The sequence below is a fragment of the Salmo salar genome, chromosome 27 (assembly GCF_965601325.2).
Source record: "Salmo salar chromosome 27, fSalSal1, whole genome shotgun sequence".
NCBI classification, from domain to species: domain Eukaryota; kingdom Metazoa; phylum Chordata; class Actinopteri; order Salmoniformes; family Salmonidae; genus Salmo; species Salmo salar.
The window spans coordinates 6,221,988-6,233,504 of record NC_138317.1 but is presented as its reverse complement, the minus strand read 5'-3'; the positions used below and the strand labels follow the sequence as shown (position 1 = coordinate 6,233,504).

The window sequence follows — 11,517 nt, the reverse complement described above, 5'->3', positions numbered from 1 at the left end:
GGTGTGTCCAAACTTTTGGCTGGTACTGTTTATACACACAGATCTTTAAAAGGGATTAAAAAATCAAGTTGGGGATTTATTTCCATTGTGGGCCTTATTTTTTTTTTCTCTGCGGTATCTGTACTTTACCATTTATATTTTTAGGCTACTTTTACTTTACTACATTCCTAAAGAAAATAATGTACTTTTTACTCCATACTTTTCCCCGACAGCCAAAAGTACTCATTAAATGTTGAATGCTTAAGCAGGACAGGAAAATGGTTCAATTCACGCACTTATCAAGGGAACATCCTTGGTCATCCGTACTGCCTCTGATCTGGCGGACTCACTAAACACACATGCATAGTTTGTAAATGATGTCTGAGTGTTGGTGAGCCCACTTAAATAAATAAAAAATATTAATAAAATGGTGCCGTCTAGTTTTAATCATAATATAAGGAATTTGAAATTATTTATACTTTTACATTTGATATTTTAGCAATAACATTTACTTTTGATTATTAAGTATATTTAAAACCAAATACTTTTAGACTTTTACTCAAGTAGTATTTTAATGGGGGACTTTAACTTGTCATTTTCTATTAAGATGTCTTTACTTTTACTCAAGTATGACAATTGGGTCCTTTTTCCACAGCTGCGAAACCGCCAGAAGCTTCTATTTACCAAAGAGAGTGTTTGATTCTATCTTGTCTCCTCTACCTTTCCTGGCTATAATGTTTTCTCTGGTTTTGAATCTGAATTTAGAGAACAGAATTTTAAAACTGAACTGGGAAGGGAATAGTCACTGGAACGATGGGGATCCCTAACCTATGGGCAAATGATCTGTCTATAAAATTCCAAGCCGTGCCTGAATCGACGAGCGCCTTATGCTGGGAATGCGGGGAAAACTCAGGAAAAGTAACAAACAAAAACATGTGTGCAACAGAGGGCTCTGTTGCAGCGATAGTGGTCAATCAGGGCCCTGTCATTCCATTCCATCCCGCGCTGGCGGCCAGGGTCCGAAAGTCCATGGCGAACTCCTGGGCGCTCCTCGTCCCCTGCCTCAGATGGTAGAGACGTTCACCCGCCGCTCTACCCTCGGGCGGGTGGTCGAAGACTGGGGTGAAATCCTCGAAATGGTCCAGCGTCGCATCTCCTTCTCCCCACTCCAGGGCCTTCCCTGAGAGGCATGAGATGAGGGCGGACACCCTCTCACAGCCCGAAGGAGCCGGGTGGACGGTTGCCAGGTAGAGATCTAGCTGCAATAGGAAACCCTGGCAGCGTGCAGCCGTCCCGTTGTACTCCCGGGGAAGGGCGAGACGAATCCCACTGGGACTGGGTGAAGGGGAGGCGAGTAGTGGAGGCCCTGGTTGTGCTGGTGGAGGTGCTGGAGGAACTCCCTGTCTCTCCCAGCGGTCCATGGTTTGGACGACGTGGTCCATGGCGGCGCCGAGATGGTGGATCATCGCCGCTTGCTCCTAGACACGCTCCTCGGACCCCCATACCAGGTGCACCTGCTCCTGCTGACTCCATTTCATAGGTGTGGAATTCTGTAAGGTTCGCGTAACTGGTGGCAGGGAAGTCAGACGCAGGAGAGCAGAACTAGGTAATAGCCGGAGCAGTTTAATTTCAAAACCAAAAGCATAAAGAATAACAAACATGGGTACAAAACCCGTCGCACACCAGTAAACATGTGCACAAGCACTTACAACAAACAATTCCACACAAAGACATGCGGGGAACAGAGGGTTAAATACACAACACTTAATGAGGGAAATGAAAACCAGGTGTGTAGGAAAACAAGACAAAACAAATGGAAAATGAAAAGTGGATCGACGATGGCTAGAAGACCGGCGATGCCGACCGCCGAACACCGCCCGAACAAGGAAAGGAACCGATTTCGGCGGAAGTCGGGGCGGCAGCGTAGCCTAGTGGTTAGTTTTGGACTAGTAACCGAAAGGTTGCAAGTTCAAATCACCAAGCTGACAAGGTACAAATCTGTTATTCTGCCTCTGAACAAGGCAGTTAACCCACTGTTCCTAGGCCATCATTGAAAATAAGAATTTGTTCTTAACTGACTTGCCTAGTAAAATAAAAAATATTAATTCAGTTTGAAATTACAAAACACATGTTCAATTTAATGATTAAATTAGTGCAATAATTCAAAATTATGGAATTCAAATACAATTTCTGTTGGTATTGAAATCGCTCCATAGTAGCACCCAGCCATACCGTGCCCAGTTTACCTCACTACTCATAATGGGGAGTTTCAGCACACCTATGTTGGGATTGTTCTTGTTGTGTGTGACTCTGTGCAGGAAGAAGGCCTGTTAAGCCAGATGAGACTGCCATGTGTTCTGCTATTGTTCCTTTTCACCTGACAATAGGAAATACATTGAAAATGATTGCAACTGCTCCAGATATCATTGGGATCTGCTACACTATATGCCAAGAGGTCTGATGGCACAAGTGACAGAGTGCTCACCCTTAGCAGGTTTGTTGGTTCATGCCACACCATGGAGCTGTTACCAACAATATCGCTACATTGATAGTATAATCCCTGTAATCTTTCTCTCAGGGCTTTGTTGTCAGTAAACACATTTACTGCAGGTGGCTTTATACCTGTTCAAACAACACACTACAGGTGGCAGTATGCACCCTTTCAGTTTGCTTGCCAACTCATAGAAGTAGCAGAAGAAGAAAATGGACTACTTCAAAATGGAGATGGCCTCAATGGCACTTCCCGTGCTCTCAGAGATGCCATAATGGGACATATACAATAAAGCAATGTCTATGTAAGTCTATGGGTGGAACTCAAAGCACACAGTGCTGGTCCCTTTACCACATGGTCATTGATGTAGTGGTAAAAACAATAAGTGGGAAAACGCTGATCGCCGGTTGCGGTGAAAAAAGTAATGCTCCCTATACTTTCAATGAATCTAAACTGAATTTACCCTCAAATAAAATTACTGAAACCTACAGACTCAACAGGCTATATAAGATGCTTATGGTAATGAAAAAAGGGACAAGAATGTAGCAGCCAGCCTTTTTATAGGGATATTCTAATGGTAAAATCATGAATAAAGGTTAAGTGGTCCACATTCTTTTAAATGAAAATCATCCAGTCACAAGTATTCTTGTCTTTTTATTATGTTCATTGTGATGATAGGCCTAAACTCCTAATAAATAGATAATTCATTACTAAAAGTGGCAAGGCTATAATGACCATGCCTCTAATGATTATCAGCCTCTGATAATGGATGGATAGTTCTAGGAATCAGGTATATTGACAATAAATAAAGGAGGTAGATAGCTGCCCAAACCTAAATTATTTTAGTTCTGTGCTACTGTAACTACATGAGTTAGCAATGGTTGGAACTTGGTACACGATGGGCAGTCACAGACAAGCTCTACACTCCCACCCTACACCCACTTGACATGATGATGGAACTGTGTCGAGTTGAATGTGCGTTACCAAACGAGAAGGACTGAGTGATTGAACAACGCTGAAAAGAATGTGCTTTAGTTGAAACCACTGGCATATTTTGAAGACTCGTTTCGCATTTGGAGAACCTGATAACAGAGGTAATTAGCTAACTGAAGCTAATAGAATTGCACACTTTTCTGTTTCATGCTAACTTGGCTAGCCTGACTAGCTAGCTATTGACTACGAGTTGAGTGCACTGGGTTGAATGGATTAGATAAACAATTGTCGGTCTTGCTAACATTCACTGTTCCTGGCTATATTAGACTGTCAATGAATTTGCGCAGGGTTAGGGCTGCGAAGATTACCGTTGGGCCTTTCAACCCTTTCTGGTTGTAGCTAGCTAGCTAATGTAGCTAGATAATGTTAACAAGCTAGCTAACCACACCACAGATAGAACCAAATGTTTCACCGGATGTATAAATCTGAAGCATCCGGTTAGCGTTTCCATTCCACTCACCACCAAATGGTGATGAGAGCAAGCCCAGCGGCCGACAGTGGGAGAAGATGGAGCGAGATGGTTCCCAAAACTCAGGGTCGGCGTATGGTCCGGTCTTAGGGGTCTGGCCCGCCCTACCGTACCTCCTTGCCCGTCCAAATCAAATATTGAAATATTGTTATTTGACCGAGACGCGCACGGACAGAAAGACGCATCCGAGCGAGCGAAACAGCGCCCCTCTGTCTCAGTATTTGTAGCCTATGTATCTGATGCTGTCTGGGTCAGAAGAGTATGGCATGACTCTTTCTGGCCATACAGCTTCAGATACATGGGCTACATATAGAGGGGCGCTGTTCGCTCCCTCTGCGTCGATAATTACCAAGTCTCATAGTGAAAGAGCAAAATATCATGATCTGATGATCCCATATATCCAGTGGAAACGTCATAAAAAAACCGCTGTTTGTCCCGAGCTCACTGGCCCAGGAAACTGAGGGCACAGAATAGGCTAGTTGATACAATGTTGCAAGTGAAGCTGTAGCTAGCGAACTTGCAGTGATGATTTGATACAATGAGTATGGTTACATGCAGACAAAAATGTGATGATTGTGGATAGTCATATTAATATAATAGTTTGATAAAAATGTTTACATGCTTTTCAAGAACGATTCCCCTAATAATCCTGTTTACATGGAAACATCTGAAATCAGGCTACCTGATGGCACTCTGATAAATGCAGGAAATTGCCAATCAAAATAAACATTCTACCACAGCAATCATGTTCTTTTTGGGAAGCATGTTTGATTCTGAGTTCGGACATATAAAGTTTGCATGTGAAAACTACTTCTAATACTACTTCTAATACACATACATTCAGTTGTTTCAAATTCATGTCACTCACACTAAGAGGGGGGCTTCTCAGTGAGCAAAACCTGGTTGAAAATAAGTCAATATGACAACTTATTATGCCTTATTCAGGTCGCAAACTGGTTGAAAAAGTATGTTTTTTCAATGTTTTTTTACTGACCAGAATATGGTTTATTGTCTGACCGCCATATGTAGCCTACTTTTAAAAATAATTTTGTACCTTTATTTAACTAGGCAAGTCAGTTAAGAACACATTCTTATTTTCAATGACGGCCTAGGAACGGTGGGTTAACTGCCTTGTTCAGGGACAGAACGACAGATTTTTACCTTGTCAGCTAAGGGATTCGAACTTGCAACCTTTCGGTTACTAGTCCAACGCTCTCCAACGCTCTCAAGGTCATAGTTAAGACCTTGTCATAAACTGGTAATAACCCCCTGACTACAGCTTATTACCTACACTCTTTGAAAAAAGGGTTCCAAAGGGGTTCTTTGGCTGTTCCCATAGAATAACCCTTTTTGGTTCCAGGGAGAAACCTTTTGGTTTCCATGTTGAACCTTCTGTGGAAAGGGTCCTATATAGAACCCAAAAGGGTTCTCCTATGGGGACAGCTGAATAACCCTTTTAGGTTCTACTTTTGTAAAAAGTATTGCCGAGGATAAAGTTGGATATTGCAAACATTGTTCATTACATTTCTATTTGTTTCCATAGTCCCCAATTAAAGTTAATCAGCAACATATTCTTACAGTTAAAATAGATCAAGCAATCACAATTTTCCGCACATCTGCATACAGTAATTGTTGCATAATGCATAGAAATACTATGAGCATATAAAGGCCCATTGTTTTATTTGATTAATGATTAATTAGAGTGGTGTGATGGGGTAGATCCTCATCAGGGAACTCTGAGCACAGAAGGCGATCTAGAGCGTAGTGGCCCTCTTGAAGAGTCGTGTGATGGATCAGATCTGCAGTGGAAAGAATCTGCGCATTACAACTTCATCAATTTCTGATTTTATAAGCAAACTAGAAAGGAGATTCTTGAAGAAACTTTGTGGACTCAGCTGACTAAAAGTATTTCCATGGTACTACCGTAATTTCCGGACTATAAGCCGCAACTTTTTTCCCACGCTTTGAACGTCGCGGCTTAAACAATGATGCGGCTAATATATGGATTTTTCCCGCTTTCAAATTTTTTTCTCCAAAAAAACACATTCTGTGACGTGCTCAGTTTTTTGGCGGCATGAAGCTTTCATTAGACCAATGAAATTGCCGAACGGGTTAAGGTCAAACAACTATTTTGTTTACTGTTTAGATTAAATCGAGCGCTCTCAAACTTCCCATCATTCTGATTACGGGAGTCATTTTGTCACCCTGATTCCTGGGGGTACAACAAAGTATTTGCAGCCACTCGACATCAGTGTAAATCGTGCATTTAAGGTGGCGCTCCGTGGTCAGCGGGAGGCTTGGATGACAAGTGGGGAGAAATCCTTCACTAAAACGGGCCACATGCGAAGAGCAACTTATGGTCAAGTCTGCCAGTGGGTCCTGACAGCGTGGAGCATTGTCAAAAAATCCACTATCATCAACGGGTTTCGAAAGGCTGGACTGCTGCGTGTTGAAGAGGGCTCAGCGGGGGATTTGCCTCCAGGATGAAAGTGACGAGAGCGACAATGAAAACGATCCAATATCGGATGAAGCAATTCTGCGGCTATTCAACTCTGACACCGAAGGAGATGGTTTCAGTGCACAGGAGAAGGAAGATGGTGACCAATGACTTTCTTGGTAGGCTACTGTTTACTGCTAATTTTTTATTTTTTGTTACAAGCCGTGTTTCGTTAAAGCCTATTTATTTTTGTTACAAGCCGTGTTTCGTTAAAGCCTATTTATTTTTGTTACAAGCCGTGTTTCGTTAAAGCCTATTTATTTTTTGTTACAAGCCGTGTTTCGTTAAAGCCTATTTATTTTTGTTAAAAGCCATGTTTCGTTAAAGCCTATTTATTTTTGTTACAAGCCGTGCTTCGTTAAAGCCTATTTATTTTTGTTACAAGCCGTGTTTCGTTAAGCCTGTGTAAAGTTCATTTGTTTCAATGTACCGGTAGGCACCTGCGGCTTATAGACATGTGCGGCTTATTTATGTTCAAAATAAAAATAAAAAATTAATTCAGTGGGTGCGGCTTATATTCAGGTGCGCTTAATAGTCCGGAAATTACGGTAGTTGAGTTTTAGCTTAGAGATGTCTTTAAAAAAGAGCAACTTGCTCATATACATACTTTGCGTCCTTCTCCAACATGACTTAGGGGCACATTTCAGGAATTTCCAGAGGGCCCGCAACACATCAACGTCCTGAGTTTTTTGGCTTTTCATGACACTGTAAGCCTATAAAATTTTGAATAAAAAGATGATTGGCATCATGTGGGCCTTGCCGGACACGACATAACGGTAACGCACAGTAAAATATCTTTAACAGTCAGAATCTACAGTACTAAAAGTGATAGCAACAGCAAGTTTGCTCCTCTGTCCCTTCTTATTGAAGTGGTACATTCATTGATCATCAATCTGAAACATTTTAAGAGGATATCAAAATTAGACAGTTGGATAATGGAAATGTTTAACTCCTCTCTAAATGGTAAAGTTTTGCTTAATCCTAATACATGTTGTAATTCAAACAACTTTTTATAAACACACCGCTCCCTAATTCTGAGGACATTGTTCCTGTCAGAGGTTTCCCAATTGAGGACAGTTTGGCAGTCTTAAAAAGGGAAAGTTAAATGCAAAAATTCAAGTATGTACACAACCGTTCAAATGTTTGGGGTCACTTAGAAATGTCCTTGTTTTTGAAAGAAAAGCACATTTTTTTGTCCATTAAAATAACATAAAATTGATCAGAAATATAGTGTAGACATTGTTAACGTTGTAAATGACTATTGTAGCAAGAAACAGCAGATTTTTTATGGAATATCAACATAGGTGTACAGAGGCCCATTATCAGCAACCATCACTTCTGTGTTCCAATGGCACGTTGTATTAGCTATTTTATTTCTTAATTTTTTATTTAACCTTCATTTAACTAGGCAAGTCAGTTAAGAACACATTCTTATTTACAATGATGGCCTAGGAACAGTAGGTTAACTGCCTTGTTCAGGGGCAGAACGACAGATTTTTACCTTGTCATCTTGGGGATTTGATCTTGCAACCTTTCAGTGACTGGCCCAATGCTCTAACCACTAGGCTACCTGCCGTTCTGAGTTAATCATTCAAAAGTTTGGGGTCACTTAGAAATGTCCTTGTTTTTGAAAGAAAAGCACATTTTCTGCCTATTAAAAGAACATCAATTTGATCAGAAATACAGTGTAGACATTGTTAATGTTGTAAACGACTATTGTAGCTGGAAACGGCAGATTTTTTATGGAATATCTACGTAGGCGTACAGAGGCCCATTATCAGAAATCCTTTCACTCCTGTGTTCCAATGGCACATTGTGTTAGCTAATCCAAGTTTATAATTTTAAAAGACTAATTGATCATTAGAAAACCCTTTTGCAATTATGTTAGAACAGCTGAAAACGGATAAAAAAAAGCAATAAAACTGTCCGTCTTTAGACTAGTTGAGTATCTGGATCATCAGCATTTGTGGGTTCCATTACAAGCTCAAAATGGCCAGAAACAAATAACATTCTTCTGAAACTCGTCAGTCTATTCTTGTTCTGAGCAATAAAGGCTATTCCATGCGAGAAATTGCCATGAAACTGAAGATCTCGTACAACTCTGTGTACTCCTCCCTTCACAGAACATCGCAAACTGACTCTAACCAGAATAGAAGGAGGAGTGGGAGGCCCTGGTGCACAACTGAGCAAGAGTGTCTAGTTTGAGAAACAGACGCCTCACAAGTCCTCAACTGGAAGCTTCATTAAATAGTACCCGCAAAACACCAGTCTCAATGTCAACAGTGAAGAGGTGACTCCGGGATGCTGTTCCAACGTGCCATTGGAACACATGAGTGATGGTTGCTGATAATGGGCCTCTGTACGCCTATGTAGGTATTCCATTACAAATCCACCGTTTCCAGCTACAATAGTCATTTACAACATTAACAATGTCTACACTGTATTTCTGATCAATTTGATGTTATTTTAATGGGCAAAAAAGTGCTTTTCTTTCAAAAACAAGGACTTTTCTAAATTCTGGCTATTTTTTAAATTGGACACTTGAAAAAGTGGACAGGGACACACGTTTGTTTAGGTTTTACACTTTTGTCAAAAAAAAAATTGTTTAACATTTGATGGATAAGCGCCAGCCGTCGCTTAGCTTGCGCACCAAGTAGTCTTGTTAATAATAATAATAACCTTGTTAATAATAAGTTACCTGAGGCAAGCCTACGATGTTGACGTGGGCAGGTCTCATTGCCTGCAATAGCGAAGCAGGCATTGTGACGCAGAACAATGTGCTGGGAAAAGAATGTTCGAGAAAGCGAGTTGGTGCCACTGTGCTCAATAGAACTAATAGGAGCTGGCAGGGTGAAAAAAATGCCCTAAAATGAGGCCTGTTTTCTCGCGATTACTTGAAAACTACTAGAAGCAGCTGGGACATATGATAATATTATGAAACTGGGCTCCACGGCGGATGCAATGAATGTTAAAAATGTAACGTGTCCAGCCAGCTAAATTAACTAGCTTTACAGTAGCTTGCTAGCAAATCTTTCTTTCACGTTCTTCTTCCCAACAAACCTCCGATTTACTTAGAAAAGTAAAACAAGAATGCAGGAGAACAGGGACTACCACGTAGCAGTCAAATCTTTAAAAAAAGGTGTACATTTCTAGAAACTGTCGTTGTTTTCCAGCTGTGTTGTTGTTGTATAGCTTTACCGGGCGCTCTGTCCAAACTTCCATATGGAATCATATTGGAAGGTTGACGGATGCGCTCAAACTGGCAGCCTGCGCGTGAAGCACAGATTTCAATCCAAGTTTTAGTTGGAGCTTCTGCTTCTTCTTCTTTAACCCTCCCGTTGTCCTCCCATTCTGCCTACTCCCCGTGTCCCCGGCGGGTCACCCTGTCCCGTCTCGGCTAAAGGCCCAGAGGGCACAAGTGTGACAGTAGGCGTGCGAACAGCCTTTGCAGATGTATTTCTTACACCTGCAGCACGCCGTGTGTGTCTTGGCGTCCTTCTTGGGCGGGCAGAGCTGACACCTCTTCCTCTTACTCGCCACTAGCGGGGCGGCGTCCGGGCCAGCGGCGTCCGGGCCAGCGGCGTCCGGGCCAGCGGCGTGCTCCCGGGCTGGCGGAGGAGCCGCGTCGCGGTCGGCACTCTGCAGGACTTTGACAAGCGTGGACGCGGCTTCGGTGCGGGGGAGACGCTGCCTTCTTTGTATCAAGGGCTTGACAAGCGCCTTTCCCAGCTGCTCCAGGAACACCCTCCTCTTGTTCCGCTTCCGAGGCATCCAGTCGGGCTTGATCTCTCGCCATATGACAAAGGCGTTGTAGGAGGACACGTCGAGGATGTTGTGGAAGATGACCAGGGGCCAGCGGGCAGTAATCCGTCTGCAGCTGTAGGTGCCGACCACCTTGTCTAGATTGTCCACGCCGCCCTTGTTGCGGTTGTAGTCTAGGATGAGGGCCGGCTTCCGGTCGCGGCGATCGCTAACGTCGGCCTCCGTGTGCAGCGTGCTCAGGAGTAGCACGTTCTTATTTCTCTTTGCGAGGTAGGACACCAGAGTGGCGGTGGGCGTGAAGGCGAACCTGGAGGACGAGACCTGTCTGCCCTTTGACTGGAACAGAGCGGGAGGGAGCTCGGGCTTGTTCTTTCGCACCGTGCCGACCATGGTGAGGTTCCTCTCGAGGAGCCGCTGGCCGAGTTTGTAGGAGGTGAAGAAATTGTCGCAGGTGACGTTGTGACCACCGGGCAGCCCCTGCGTGAGATCGAGGACGACGCGCGCGCCCTGGTTCTTCTCGGGGGCTCCGCCGGCCGCCTTACCGGTGTAGACTTGCATCTTCCAAGCGTAGCTGGACTTGGCGTCGCAGGCCACCCACGACTTGATGCCGTATTTGGCCGGCTTGCTGGGGATGTACTGTCGGAAAGGACAGTGCCCTTTTGGGAGAGGGAGAGGAAGGAGATTAGCGGCGGCGGCGTCACTGATGCTGGCGCTGACGCTACCCCTCTATACTACCGCTGGCTCATCATTGGGGGGCGAACGGCGTTTATGTTACACACTGCCACTGCCGCTGCCGATGCTACTGCTGACGCTACCTCTCTATACTACACGTACACAGATACACAGATACATAGACAGTACCTCTGAACGGGACCAGTTGTTGGTCCACCGTCAAGTCAGACCCCGGGTTGAGAGGAAGGAGATTAGCAGCGTCATGCTACTGCTGCTGCTGCTGATGCTACTGCTGCTGATGCTGATGATGCTACTGCTGCTGATGCCGCTACCTCTCTATACTACCGCTGGCTCATCATTGGGGGCGCACGGCGTTTATGTTACACGCCGACGCTGCTGATACTGCTGTTGCTGATGATGATGATGATGATGATGCCGCTGATTCTACCTCTCTATACTACCGCTGGCTCATCATTGGGGGCGCACGGCGTTTATGTTACACGCCGATGCTACCTCTCTATAGTACACGTACGTACGTACGTACAGATACGCACAGATATGCACAGATACGCGCAGACGGTACCTCTGAACGGGACCAGTTGTTCGTCCACCGTCAAGTCGGACCCCGGGTTGTAGAGGGCCGGCAGCCGCTCC

The 11,517-nt window shown here is 43.9% G+C and overlaps 1 protein-coding gene and 1 long non-coding RNA gene across 4 annotated transcripts in view; one reads left to right on the top strand and one right to left on the bottom strand.

Moving 5' to 3' along the window:
* Positions 1 to 3,358: 3,358 nt before the first annotated feature.
* LOC106588234 (uncharacterized) overlaps positions 3,359 to 11,517 on the top strand; it is a 29,040-nt gene continuing 20,881 nt past the window's right edge. For 2 of the 3 annotated variants that reach the window (XM_014177047.3, XM_014177045.3), the window contains exon 1: positions 3,359 to 3,564. The gene's annotated coding sequence lies outside the window, so the exon portion shown is untranslated. Of the gene's footprint in view, positions 3,565 to 8,552; positions 8,799 to 11,517 lie in introns of all 3 variants that reach the window. The other variant, XM_082970330.1, reaches the window with a different exon arrangement.
* Positions 4,503 to 11,517, bottom strand: part of LOC123730951 (uncharacterized) — a 31,083-nt gene continuing 24,068 nt past the window's right edge. The window contains exons 2-3 of the long non-coding RNA XR_006762437.2: positions 7,037 to 7,142; positions 4,503 to 5,731 (exon numbers count right to left, since the gene is read on the bottom strand). This is a non-coding gene — a long non-coding RNA (uncharacterized LOC123730951). The remainder of the gene's footprint in view (positions 5,732 to 7,036; positions 7,143 to 11,517) is intronic.